Source organism: Camelus dromedarius, chromosome 13 (genome assembly GCF_036321535.1).
Source record: "Camelus dromedarius isolate mCamDro1 chromosome 13, mCamDro1.pat, whole genome shotgun sequence".
Lineage (NCBI taxonomy): Eukaryota > Metazoa > Chordata > Mammalia > Artiodactyla > Camelidae > Camelus > Camelus dromedarius.
Window position 1 is genome coordinate 67506568 of NC_087448.1, and position 12727 is coordinate 67519294.

At 46.7% G+C, this 12727-nt stretch overlaps 1 protein-coding gene across 3 annotated transcripts in view; it reads right to left on the minus strand.

The window, feature by feature from the left end:
* WASF3 (WASP family member 3) overlaps positions 1-12727 on the minus strand; it is a 77436-nt gene that overhangs the window by 38017 nt on the left and 26692 nt on the right. For 2 of the 3 annotated variants that reach the window (XM_064493252.1, XM_031465789.2), the window contains exon 2: positions 5286-5380. The gene's annotated coding sequence lies outside the window, so the exon portion shown is untranslated. Of the gene's footprint in view, positions 1-5279; positions 5381-12727 lie in introns of all 3 variants that reach the window. The other variant, XM_064493254.1, reaches the window with a different exon arrangement.

A 12727-nucleotide genomic window follows, 5' to 3' on the forward strand; every position in this document is an offset into this window, starting at 1 on the left:
GCGGGAGATCTAGACTGTAAAATAACCCCCACATCACTCCTAAAGCTTCATTCTGGAGTAAAATGGGAAAGATTGTTAACAAAATGGATGAAAGTGCAAATCACTTATCTAATAAGGGTCTTATATGCAAAACATATAAACTCTCAAAATTCAATAATAAAACCACCCAATTAAAACTATGAGCAAAAGATTTGAACAGCCGCTTCTGTTCTGCAGGGGCCGGGCACTGGGACAGCCCGCCCTGGAGCAGCGAGCAGCCTCCCAAGTTCTCCAGGAGCTGAATCCCACTAAACTCAAGTCCTCACGACCCCCCCAGGGCTGTCGACGAGGTGGTGCAGCCAGGAGCCTACAGACACCATAAAATGGGCCACAGACACCAGACGGGATTGCTGTTAGGGAATCAGTGCTCACCTGACACCATGCCTGCCTCCCTTTTCCCTTTAGTTGGACAGGAAGAGGAAGAGGCCATTTATCAGCACCGCAATCAGGCTGTGATCACACTGCGATGAAAGCGAAAAGCTCATAAGCCGACTACCACAATATTACTATTGTTATTTATGATCCACACTGAGTATCTGTTAAATTAACGCCTATTTACTTACTCATTTTGAATGGCAGCACTGGAGATTTTTAATGGCCAGGACCTCGTGCATGCTAAGCACGTGCTCTACCATGGCCCTCCCCAATGCCCTTTTAAACAAAACTGAAATTGTTAGCTTCTTATTCAAAGTCCAATAAACATCCAACCTACGGACACTTTACAAACACAACATTAAACTGAGTGCACACTGCGTTGTTTTATAACATAAAAACAGGAATAAACCCTCAGAAGCTAAAACCGTCAAGAGTGTTTTCCCACCTGCCAGGGAGATAGGACTTTCCAAAAAGCACCCATCTCAAAGAATTTCCAGGCACTCAGGCTCTGCCTGTTATGACCAATGACCTCAAGGTTTAATTCTCTAAAGGCGCTGGCTTTTGTCTCTAATTACTTAACCACACATGGAAAGTCTTCTCAAAGATTGCTCAGCATCTCCATTTTTTATTCAGAAAGACGTTATCACTTATTTTTCTCTACCTTAGTCTTTGGCATCAAATTATTTGAGCATGACATTGACCACACAAATTAACAAAGGAAATCCAAAATGCATTAAAAATAAATTTAAGTTCCTAGAGGAAACAACAAATGAAAAAATACAAAATTAGATCATCTGCCAAGTGTGCAAAGAAAACACTACTGGCACACCCTGAAATACCAACCTGAGCCGTCGGAAACGACCACTTTCGCGGCTCAAAAACAGCCCAATACGGGCAATTCACATGAACTGACAGCATAAAGTAAGGTCAAAATAGCAGTAACGCTGTGGGCCCCACCGACTGCTCCCTAGCCTACACGTGACTGACCTTGAGTCTCTGTGTTTTCAGAAACAAAGGGCACCCCGAGGTCAGTATTTTTGGCAACTGGAAGCTGTGCTCATGAAAGAAAGTTAGTATAAATGGAGCAGTTATTTAGTTAACTATTCCCAACTGTCTGCACTGCGAAAGCAGGAAGAGGAACACTGGATAGTGAAACAGCCGAAATTTGCAACCTATGCACTTGGTCTCCCAACACCAAGTCTGGCACCCTCCCTGCTCCGTTCTCCTGAACAGAGTCCACCAAGTGAACTGCGATCACCACCGAGAAGGACCAGGCGGGGTTTCTAGGTAACTACAGAAACTCGACCAAAGCCACAAAATCATAGAGCTAACAGCGGTGAGCTGGTTAAAGGTGATAAATGGGAGCGTTTTATACGTACAAGCATTTCGTGTGCACTATGTCATTTACACCCCGCTACAGCTTCATAGGCTGGCACTGCCTCACTTAGCAGATTAAGAAATCAGGGCTCAAAAAGTAACTCATCCAAAGTGTCCTGACCAGTAAGTATAAGGACTTAAGTTCAAACCAGATCTGTCGGATGCTGAAGTCTTCACCGTGTCACCGCGACCAAGACCCTTTAAGAGAGTGACCAGCTGAGTGCCCACGGGCTCCCAGATGCTCTCATGTTTTCAGCAGCTCGTCCAGATTATTATCCGCCTTTTACTGAGGAGGGGAATGAAGGCTCAAGGATTTAAGTGGACTTTGCTCAAAAGCTTAAATTAAGCCTCAAATTAAGTATGTTTTTAGCATCTGAACCCAAGATTTTCTGTAACTTCTAAACTTACATTCCGTCTACTAGACCACTTTGCCACCCTAAACCCGGCACCAACGGACAGGGCCAGCAATACGCAATGAAACGCACACACTAATTTAATACTTATATATTTGTTTAAATTTGTAACTAGTCTACTTAGGCTGAAAAACTGCTTCATTGCAAGAGTCTTAGAAACGATTCCAGGGAAACCACCCAGAGACGCTGTCCTGTTACACAAGGGTCCCAGGCAACTGGGACCAGGACTCCAGGTTTCCTCCACTCCATGCTGCCAGCCACCGTAAAAATAAGCAAGTACTTGGAAATTACATAGCAGAAGTCAGTAGGCAAAACATGTGTCCTATAGTATTACGCAAAACATGTCAATACATTCTAAGACATGGCAGCAAGCATACAAAACAATTGTTAACGCCTCCAAAGTTAAATGAGAGTTAACAACAGATTTAATGAATAATTTTGTTCATCCTCACAGAATTTAAGAGGACATCTTCACATTGTTTCAGATAGCCTTTTTCTTTAAATTAAAAAATAAAAGCTATTCAGTGAGGTTTAAATCAACACTTAACCTTTAAGTACTACACACGGCTTCCCCATCATCCTAACAGAAAGACGACAGTGCTCAAATAAGACTCTCCCAACAGAGTTCGCCGACTTGCAACTTTAAAGAAAACAGCAACTTGAAACCAAAAGTGATATAAATGTTGCCTTGCTTTTATGATTTTCAGGTCATAACCACAGAAACCCAAACATACCAGATATTATGTACTGCCCTCAGCATCTCCCCCCACCTCCTCTGTCCTCTCCCCTGAATCACAGAGGCCAGCGGGCTAAAATCTACATTTCTCAGGCCCTGTGCTATACATATATATATATATATATATATATATGGAGTTCTGAGTCTGCTTTCGCTCTTTCCCTATCCATATGCCTTTTATTTCTTTTTCTTGCTCTATTGCATGGCCTAGACAGTTGTCAACAGGCATGTGGAGTGACCGCCCTTGCCCTGATCCTACGGTTAGGCAAAAGCGTTCAGCCTTTCACCAGGAACTGCCATTTTAGCTGCAGGTGTTTTATAGATGCCTTTTATCAAGCTGAGGAAGCTCCCTCCTGCGCCAGCTTTGCTGAGAGTTTCCCTCTGTTCTTCTCTTTCTGAGTTTTTATCATGACCGGATGATGCACACTGGTAAATGCTGCTACTACATCTATTGAGATGATCACAGGGGTTTTAAAAATTCTGCTGTTTAATTTGTTGATACTGTGAATTATATTTATTAACTTTCAAATGATGGACCAATCCTGGAACAAGTGGCCCTTTGGCATGACATATTATCTTCTTTATGGAAACTGTATTCAATTTGCAAATATTTTGTTGAGAAGTATCTTTGTCTATTTTTTGTGTCAGAGTAATACTGACCTCATAAAATAGTGTTCCCTTCCTTCTGTTTTCTGAAGAGCTTGTGTGTAATTGGTATTATTTCTTTCTTAATAGGTTGGTAGAATTCGACAATGAGACCATGTGGACTTGAGCTTTCGTTCTGGGACAGTTTTAAATACAAATTCAATTTCTTTAATGAACAGCTATACAAATTACCCATTCCATCTCAAGTGAGGTTTGGTGGAATTTGTCCATTTATCTAAGTTACCAAGTGTATTAAGTGGCTCATAATATTCCCTTGTCTTCCTTCTAATATCTGTAGGATCTAGGTTGACGGTCTCTCTTTTCTGATATTAGAAATTTGCCTTCTTGCTCTCTTTTTTCCCCCCGATTAGTATGACTACAGATTTATCAATTTTACTGATCTCATCAAAGTATCAGTTTTTGGTTTCACTGATTTTTTTTCCTCTTTTTTTGTTTTTTATTTTATTGATTTCTGGCCTTATCTTTCTTTTCTTCCTCTGCTTGTTCTGGGTTTAATTTGCTCTTTGCCTTCTAATTTCTTAAAGTGAAAGTTTACATTATTGTTTCACAACTTTTCCAATATGAGCCTTAACACTGTAATTTCCCCTTCAAGTACAGCTTTAGCAACATTCCATAAATTCTGATATGTTGTATTTTCATTCAATTAAAAATGTTTTCTGATTTCCCCCGTGACTTCCCCTTGGACCCATGGGATCTTTAGAGGGTGCTACTTAATTTCAAAGTATTTGGAGATCTCCCAGATGTCTGATACTGACTTCTAGCTTAATTCTACTGTGGTCAAAGAATATAGACGTATTCCTGAAAAATTGCTTGTAATGTGAGACAACGGGAATCAGATTCCACTTTTCGACAGTAAGTTACTGTAAGGATACGCCCAAGGCCAAGGTGAGGCAGGTTTAGGGACCGAGCCTTCCAGCATCCCCTCCCTCAAGATATGAAGAAGCAGTGTGTTCTCTCTCAACACATTCACAAAACCAAAAGATCTGTTCTTCTCTCTCTACCCTCCCCTCCCCTCAAAAGAAAGAAAGGACAATTCTACATGCGCCAAGTGATTTTCAAAACTCTGCAAAACAGGCAAGACGGACGACAGCCTTCTGTACAGAAGGAAAGTGAAGTTCAGAGGAGGAGCTTGCCTGACTGGTCTGCCATTCGTGTTACTCTGGAGACATTCCTCGAAGATAGAGCCATACAGACCATTTAAACCACAAATAACTCAGACCTCACCTGAGCACTGCTGGGATCACCACTCCCGTTCAGAGTGACTTACAGTGGCACCCGAGTGGGTGGAACTTCATCATCTTGACATCTCATACCCACATGTTATTAACAAGATTCAGAAAATAAAGCCCAGGAAATGGAAAGCAAATGGGCAAAATATATTGCAAAGAAAATGAGACTCCAGTTTAATGAGTCAAAAAACCACACAACTCTATTTGCTCTTCACATAAAAATGGACAGGAAATGAATGTAACAAATTATAGTTTTTCAAATTCTCACTGTTGACTAGGACCTAAAGCTCTCAAATATTATCTGCAGTTTATATTTATATACTAAAATATATTGATATTTATATATTGATACTTAATAAAATATTTTATCCTATTCTATTTCAAATTAAAATTCTAAACCGTGATGTTACTGAAACTGAATGGCGTTAAGGGTAAAAGGCACACTCTTACCGCGTGGCTGCTGACTTATGGGCTGCAGAAACGTCCCTCAGGTGGCATCACCACTTTGGCTCAGGTATCGGTGGTAACGGCAATCAAAATTAAAACTAAAAAGAAAGACAGAAAAAAACAAAATTAAATACCGGCAAGCAAAAAGCATTCAGGTCTCCAAGAAGTCTTAAATTCATACTTCACATTTCCGTAATTTCATCGAGGGAGCTCCAGTCCCAGAACTAGTTCTTTTTTAATTAGTTTAAGCAGGGAGCTAATGAGAATTCCAGTACAGTCCCACTCGCCACCTCCTATCCTGGAAGCAGCTCTGAAATTAACTTCAAGGAATCTAGTAAATAACAGCCAAAGGGAAAAACAAAATGCCAAGTACATCACAGGTCTGGTCGACTGATCTGCTCCACTCAGTGAACTTACTCACCAGCAACACATACACTGAAGGTCTGTGACCATCCACAATGACCTGAGTTTGGATCATTCACACAAGAGCTCTATTTCAAGTCAATAAAAATCTTGGTGACCACTTCATAAATATTTTAATAGTACATATGGGGGTAAAATAGTAACGAAGACTGAACACCTGCTGAACTGACCCGAGAAAGTGTTTCCAGGATAGCTGATAGAACAGCAAGCCCACAGAGCAATATGAAGATAAATACTGTTTACCACCGTGCTGAAGCTAAGAGGTACCAAAAATATAGTAGAGTTTTCCTACCCAGAGTCGTGGCTCACCTGGGAGGCTGCATTTAAGAAACACGTAGTGAACAAACATCCATTCACTCAGTAAAACTTTCCCAAGCATCCTGCGTAAGTCAGCCCCTCTTTAAACACCGCAGACACAAAATTGTCTAAGAAAATGCCTGCTGGTGAAAGAACTCAGTCTCGTGAGAGTGACGGATGCATGTGGATAATCATAATCTGATAGGTGAGGCATGAAAGAGTAAGGGAGCCGGGAAGTAGGCTGGGGAACATCACAGAGCTTCTGGGGAGGGAAGTCAAGGGAGGGAGAGGAGGGGGGAGGCCAGAGGAAGGCACGAAGCCCCAGGAAAGAGAGGGTGCGGTCTCCGTGCGGAAGGAAAGCAACCTGAAGTCTCAAAGAGGCGGTCTGGCCGTGCGTGAATCGTACGCGGGCCAGTGGATGATGAGAACACCGTGGCTAAGGCTGTCACCGTCCTTTCCAAAGTGTGAAAAAAAAAACCAGATCATTCAATGACACGCTAACTTACACACCTCCTCCTGGTTTCTAGCTCCCTCAAAATTGAAAGCAGCACGTGATTTTCATCCTCTTCCTCAGAAGCATCTGTACAGCTCTTGATTGTGCAAGAAAAAAAGGGACTTTTTAAGTAACTTGCATACGTGATCACCCGGTTTCCAGATGCAGGCAAGTACCCCTGGATTTCAGATCATCCAGGCCCAGCTCCGCCTGAACCACAACACCTTATCTGCATGGTTTTGAATGTAACCAGTCAGACACGGTGACATCCAGCTGACTGAGCACACAGGGCAAGGCAGGTGTCCGAGCGTGTTTCCTGGACGACCGTTCGTGCTCACAATCATGGTTAACTCTTCCCGTGGGAAACACAGTTGTGAATTTTCCCATCTGTGTGAAAGGCCATGGGGCTAGGACTGTGTTACCAGTTATCACTTGAGGACAGAAAAATGCCTTTTCAGTAAACAAAGGACGTTGCTGGCCATTCCAGCAAACAACCTATGTTGCCGGCCACGAAGCCATCGGCCACTGCGGCCGCCCAGACGGTGCGCCCAGAGGGGATTTCAGGATGGACAAAAACAGGATACCGGCCCTAGGCAGTTAAGGTGCAGATCTAAGGAATAATCTCAATGAGCCAGACCCCTGCATCTTCCTATACCTAGAAAAGCACTAAAATCGTTAACTTGAGAATGCCCCTTTTTTTTTTGGCAGAGGAGGGGAATTTATTTTTAGAGGAGGTACTGGGGATTGAACCCAGAACCTCGTGCTTGCTAATAAGCATGCACTCTACCACTGACCTACACCCTCCTTAAAATCATTAACTTGAGATGTCTGCTTTTTGTGATCAGTAGTAATCTTCTGATGTCTGGCTCTATGATTTTGTTATTTTTTTCAGCAAAAGCTCCTATATATCCTGGCCCCTCCCTCGCCTCTGTGGAGCAGTTCCTCAGAGCTCTCTGAGAGGCTGTCTCCCGAGCTGCAGTCTTCAGTAAGGTCCCCGAACAAAATGTGACATAACTTTTAGGTTGTGTGATTTTCTTCAGTCAACACGGTAGTACCTCCATTAAAAAATGAGGAAACTGAGGCTCAGACGGCCACCTGTTCAGGACGACACGGCCTGGAAGAGGCAGGTCAGGGCAGGGCTGCCTGGCTAAGTCACCGTTCTCACTGTCCGCATCACACAGCCTCCTCTGCACGTGCACACACGCATCTTTCTTTCCTATTGAGGGACATCAGGAGCCACAACGGTCTTGAAGAATTAACTAGGCTTTGAGACTGTGCCACCTGATGTGACAGGGAAAGGGTCCCTATAACACCTTTGAAGTTCCAAGTGAAGGTTATTAAGTGTGGAGTTCAGCACCTCTAGTAAGAGATGTCATATTTGCACAGAGAAACACATTCACATGCGACACCATAATTCAAATTGTCTATGTCCCTCGGTTAAGCCCTGAATGGTGCTGAGCACACTCCTCTGTGGCTATCTTAGGAGCACAGCTGTCCTGTGACTTTCCACCGACAGGCTCGCATCCGTGATGCTCCCTGGGCCACAAACGCCTCCTCTCTTCCAGCTTCCATGCATCCAGAGTGGCTCCGGTCCTCACAGTGCAACCCGGTGCAGCCTCCTTCACCCCCTGCTTCCTCCCTCTGCTCAGTAAATGCTCATTTCCTGGGGTGATGTGTCAGGCTTTGTGTGTGCCCCTACTCTGACAGTCAAAGCCCAACCCTGCACTCCAACCACCTCTCGGTCCCCAGAAGAAAAGTCATATCAACAAGGAATTAGCTTCAGTGTGATGACGGTGTGCACGTGGTACTGCGAGAGGACACGGGAGGGGGCGGCTGCCACGGGGATGGGGGGCGGGCAGGGAAGGCTTCACGGTCCTGGTAACGCTGCAGGCTTAATTCAGATGACAGAGACCTAAAATAAGACAGGGGAGAACGTCTTCATGGGGACGAACCTGGGAGAGGTAGGCGCCGGGTGATGGGCTGTGTGGGTGCTGAGATGTCTCAGGATGGATCCCAAGGACACAGGCAGCCCCACCTGGCTCACCTTCCTGCACTGATGGACTGTCCCACAGGGGGACACCAGCCCACGAGGCCGCTCCAGCCAGAGGGCACTGGACGGACCCCGACATGTGGTGGGTGTGACTGAGGATCTGAGCTTCCCATGTTCTTTCTCTTTAATTAGTGCTAATTCGAACAGCGGGGTGTGGCTAGTGGCCCCAGACTGAACAGTGCAGCTCTCAATGCCATGGGCTCGAGACGCTGGGCTGAGGGTTGTCACCACACCTGGAAAAGGGACACCAGGAGGAAGGTGTGTGAACACGCAAATATCTGCTGAATAGATAGACGAACAAGTCAACAGACGGAGGAGCAAACTGGGTGACCTTTAAGGGCTCCTCCCTTTAAAAGCCCCTCAAGAGGTGTCCATCCTTGCTGTTGGGGTTTTGAATCTGCCCTCAAGGCATCAAAATGCACTCATGCAGTCTCCAGACCTCAGCCTAACCCTTAAAATACTACTACTGACTTGAAATTCTTTATGCTACACAGTGCAAAAAAAAAAAAAAAAAATTGGGGGGTGGGGATAAAGGGGAAAAAGGAAAAAAACTGTATTTTGAAACCACAGCAAGTCATAATTTGGGAGATATTCACAGCCCAAGATAATCAAGCCAGGATAGATAGCTGTCTAGTAAAAATATGTCTTCTTCTTAAACAAAGAAAGAAAGGGGGAGGGGGGAGGACAGCTTCAGGACAAGCCCAGGTCACGCCACACACGTGACAGGCCATTCAGCTCCGAGCAGCTCAGGCCGCAGTCAGCCCACACTCCTGGGCACTCTGGTGAGAGGAAGGGCTGAACCCGTCTCACGGAATGCCTAACTCTGTTCCACAGAGCGTCCTGGAAGGTCAGTGATAACAAAGTCCTCCCCAGTAATGTGCCTCCTCTTCCTAGTTACCTACGACCTCGAAGTCAAACCGAAGTAAGAGACTGACCCGAAAACACCTACCCTGAGAAAGGCTGGTAATCCGCCAGTACCACCCTAATCTGATTTATTAGGGTTGGTTTGCTATTTCGGTCCCCACCAGCTCTCCTAAGCTTCTGAATCCCAGCTTTCCAGAAACGAGGCGCCGCAGGCGTACAGCGCGACGCTCACACGCGCTCCCGGGCGGCGGCTTCTGCGCGTGGCCCCGGTGCCACCTTCGGAACCAGACTCAGCGCCTCGTTCCTCTGCGTCCAGGAGTCCATGTCGCCTGCATTCTTAACGATGCACACAGAAAGCTCTGCCCACAAGACTGTTACCTGACACCTGAGAACGTGCAGACTCTATTATCTTCAGAGAAACACAACTCGTCAGAACGTCTCCTAGGGATGTTTTTACCTGGAAGCACGTGTCTAGCAACACGATAAAGCAGCATCTCTGTCCATCCATCCCTGGCCTCCCAGGTTGGCTGGTTACCTGAGCTTCAATTCCCACTACAGAAGTCCCACGTCGCTTAAATCAGGGCCGTCAGGAACACACTTAGCTGGCCCCACCGTTCAACCCAGTTTGTAAGTGAGCGCTTACGTAGAGGGGGAATGAGGAACGAGGCAAGACTCGGAGCCCAGGAAGCTCCATCTGGTGAGGACGAGTGTGAGTGTGAGGGAGTGTGTGTGTGTGTGTGTGTGTGTGTGTGTGTAAAGCAAGCAGCAGGAGAGACGCTGCTATAAATAACACAAAAATAACGTGAGCTGACATTCCCTGAATGCCTACGTGCACCCCACTCCCAGCTAGGGACACTTCGTTTAATAATTAATAAAACCACATTAATTATTCTATGAGAGTGCTGATGAAGGAAAAGTCTCCCAGTTTTGAGTAATCTGTTCATTTAAAAAGTATTTATCACAGACCTAAATTTTAGGATCATAAAACAACAGTTCCTTCCCCTTTATTTAATGAACAATAACCATCTCACAAAATAGGAAGACAAAAACGATCAATTCCTGATACGATATGACTGTGCAGAGAACCGTGGCCAGCCCACACCTCTGGGCTAACAGTCCTCAGCCAGATAACAGTAACCCAGACCGAGATCGGGGCCACGTGAACCCCTCATGATCCAAACTCTGAGCATCCTCTTACCACACATGAGACACAACCACAAGTCAGGCAGAGGTGATACACAGAAAGACGGCACGTCAAGGCTCGGAGGTGCAGGTGGCAGGAGCGATCTGTGCGGGACGTTTGGGGAAGAGGCTGCAATAACCAAGAAAAGACTGAAAATGTGTGTGCTGAACAAATGACCCCGAGAGACTGACCCCTGTCCTCTGGGATGCACAGAGGACGCAAGGTGCACGTGAAGACAAGAGTTGTGTCACCACCCAGACAGGAAGAGCTCCTGAGAGGTCAAAAGCCCCCACGTCCAAGCGTCTCATGAAATAAGAGTCTGCCGGCCCGCCTGCATCTGAAGCTACAGCAAACGCACAGGCAGGAGCTGGCAGGGCTCAGGCTCCCCGCCACCAGCCAGGACACTTCTGCATGAACACTGTGCAGGGACGGGAATTTGTAGCCACCAAGACGGCCAGCTCCATGTTTGGTGAGAGCCTGCATCTTTACAACTTCCAACCGATGCTCTGTCCTGCCCTCTGAAACCAAACCGAATCTACCAAACCCATTAACCCTGCAACCTCCAAGGATCTGCAGTAGGGTTAGGGGTCTGGTCCCTCCGGCCTGTCCCAGGTGCTCCAGTTTGCCCTTCGCAGATGCAGGTGTGTCAGGAATGGCCGGGGAAGCCGCATCCTTTCTGTTAATGCAGCCAGTCTGCCTGTCCCAACGGCTTTACCGTGGGGTCCCCACTGGGTGCAGTCCTGTTAGAAAGACGTCTCCCCTGTCCCATTGGGCGGCCAAGGCCAATTCCAGAGCAGCGTCCCCAGGCTTCACTCCCGCCACTTCTCCCCACGCTGCCATCGTGCCCACGCCCTCCACACCTGCCCTCCCGCCTCTGGGCCTCCATGTCCCCGTTCTGACCAGCAAGGGTTCACTTCCACTGCAAAGCCCCGCTTGGCTGCAGACAGAGTCTACTCCCTTCTCTGTGCCCACGAAGCAGCCGGGCAGCACAGGATGCCACAGTGCAGTGGGCTCTTGAGCCACACTTGAGCTCTAACTGGCTGCCCCACGTACAGACTCTGAGGCAGGTTATTTAAGCTTAACTTCACCCAACTACAAAAGTGAGAGTAGGAGAATCAAAGGAGCTGGTCCCCAGGACAAGCCTGGCCTCGCACATGATGAACAAGCCCTTGAGAGCATCCGTCATTGCTACTCCTGCTCCCCCAGCACCGTTCCTGCCCGTCCCCTGGGCACTGTGACATCCCCCTGGGCTGGGAGAGGGTCACCTGTGACCCCGTATCCCCAGGGCGTCACACAGAAAGGAGCCCAACGAAACCTCCCGAACAGTGCTGTGTCCAGAATGAAACAGCAAATCAGTAAACGAGCACACAGGGCCTCACACCAAGACGATGCAAGCAGCCCAGACTGAGCTCCAGTCTTACGTCTGCCTAGTAGTTCACGACTGCAACACACAGTACTAGGCTGCTAAGAGCGCAAAGAACCAAAGTTGAAAAAGTTCAGAAACTCACAGCAGACGGAGGGAAAACGGATTATCTCGCTATGTGTTGCTTCTGCCTACCCATGACTGTTAAGCTGTTTTGTTTTTTTTTTTAAATACATAACATTTCTAATGCTCATGGCAGAGGTCTGGCCCTAGGCAGCCACCTGAGTCCTAAAACTGCACTCCTCACTGTCAAAGAGCTTCTGCATTTTCTTTTTTCTAATTCCTAGCACTTGGCTCAATGCCTAGCACACAAGCGACACTCAAAAGAAATTTGTCAAGCAGGTGAATTTTCTCAAGTGCCTGGGTTAAAAAAAAATCATGATGCGTCTTCCTGACCCACTTCAAACAGATGTCCCAGGACCTGGGGTCGGCCCCGGGGTCACCGCTCCAAGGGCTGGGCTCCCCCAGGGGAAGGGCAGGAGAGTGGGGTCCTCAGAACGCTCGCTGCAGGTCCACCAAACAGTTAATGAGCTTTTGCGGAACGGGCACAAAGAGAATAACCGTAACTCGCACGAGATAAAATAAAGCTTCCAGCCTGAGGAGACTGCTGACTGGGAGCAAGTTCTCCAAAAGCTGTTGAGCAACATTATGGAACAAACCCCAACCATTAAATACGAATGTGGAGTGGGACCAACTGGCAGCCTCACGTCGT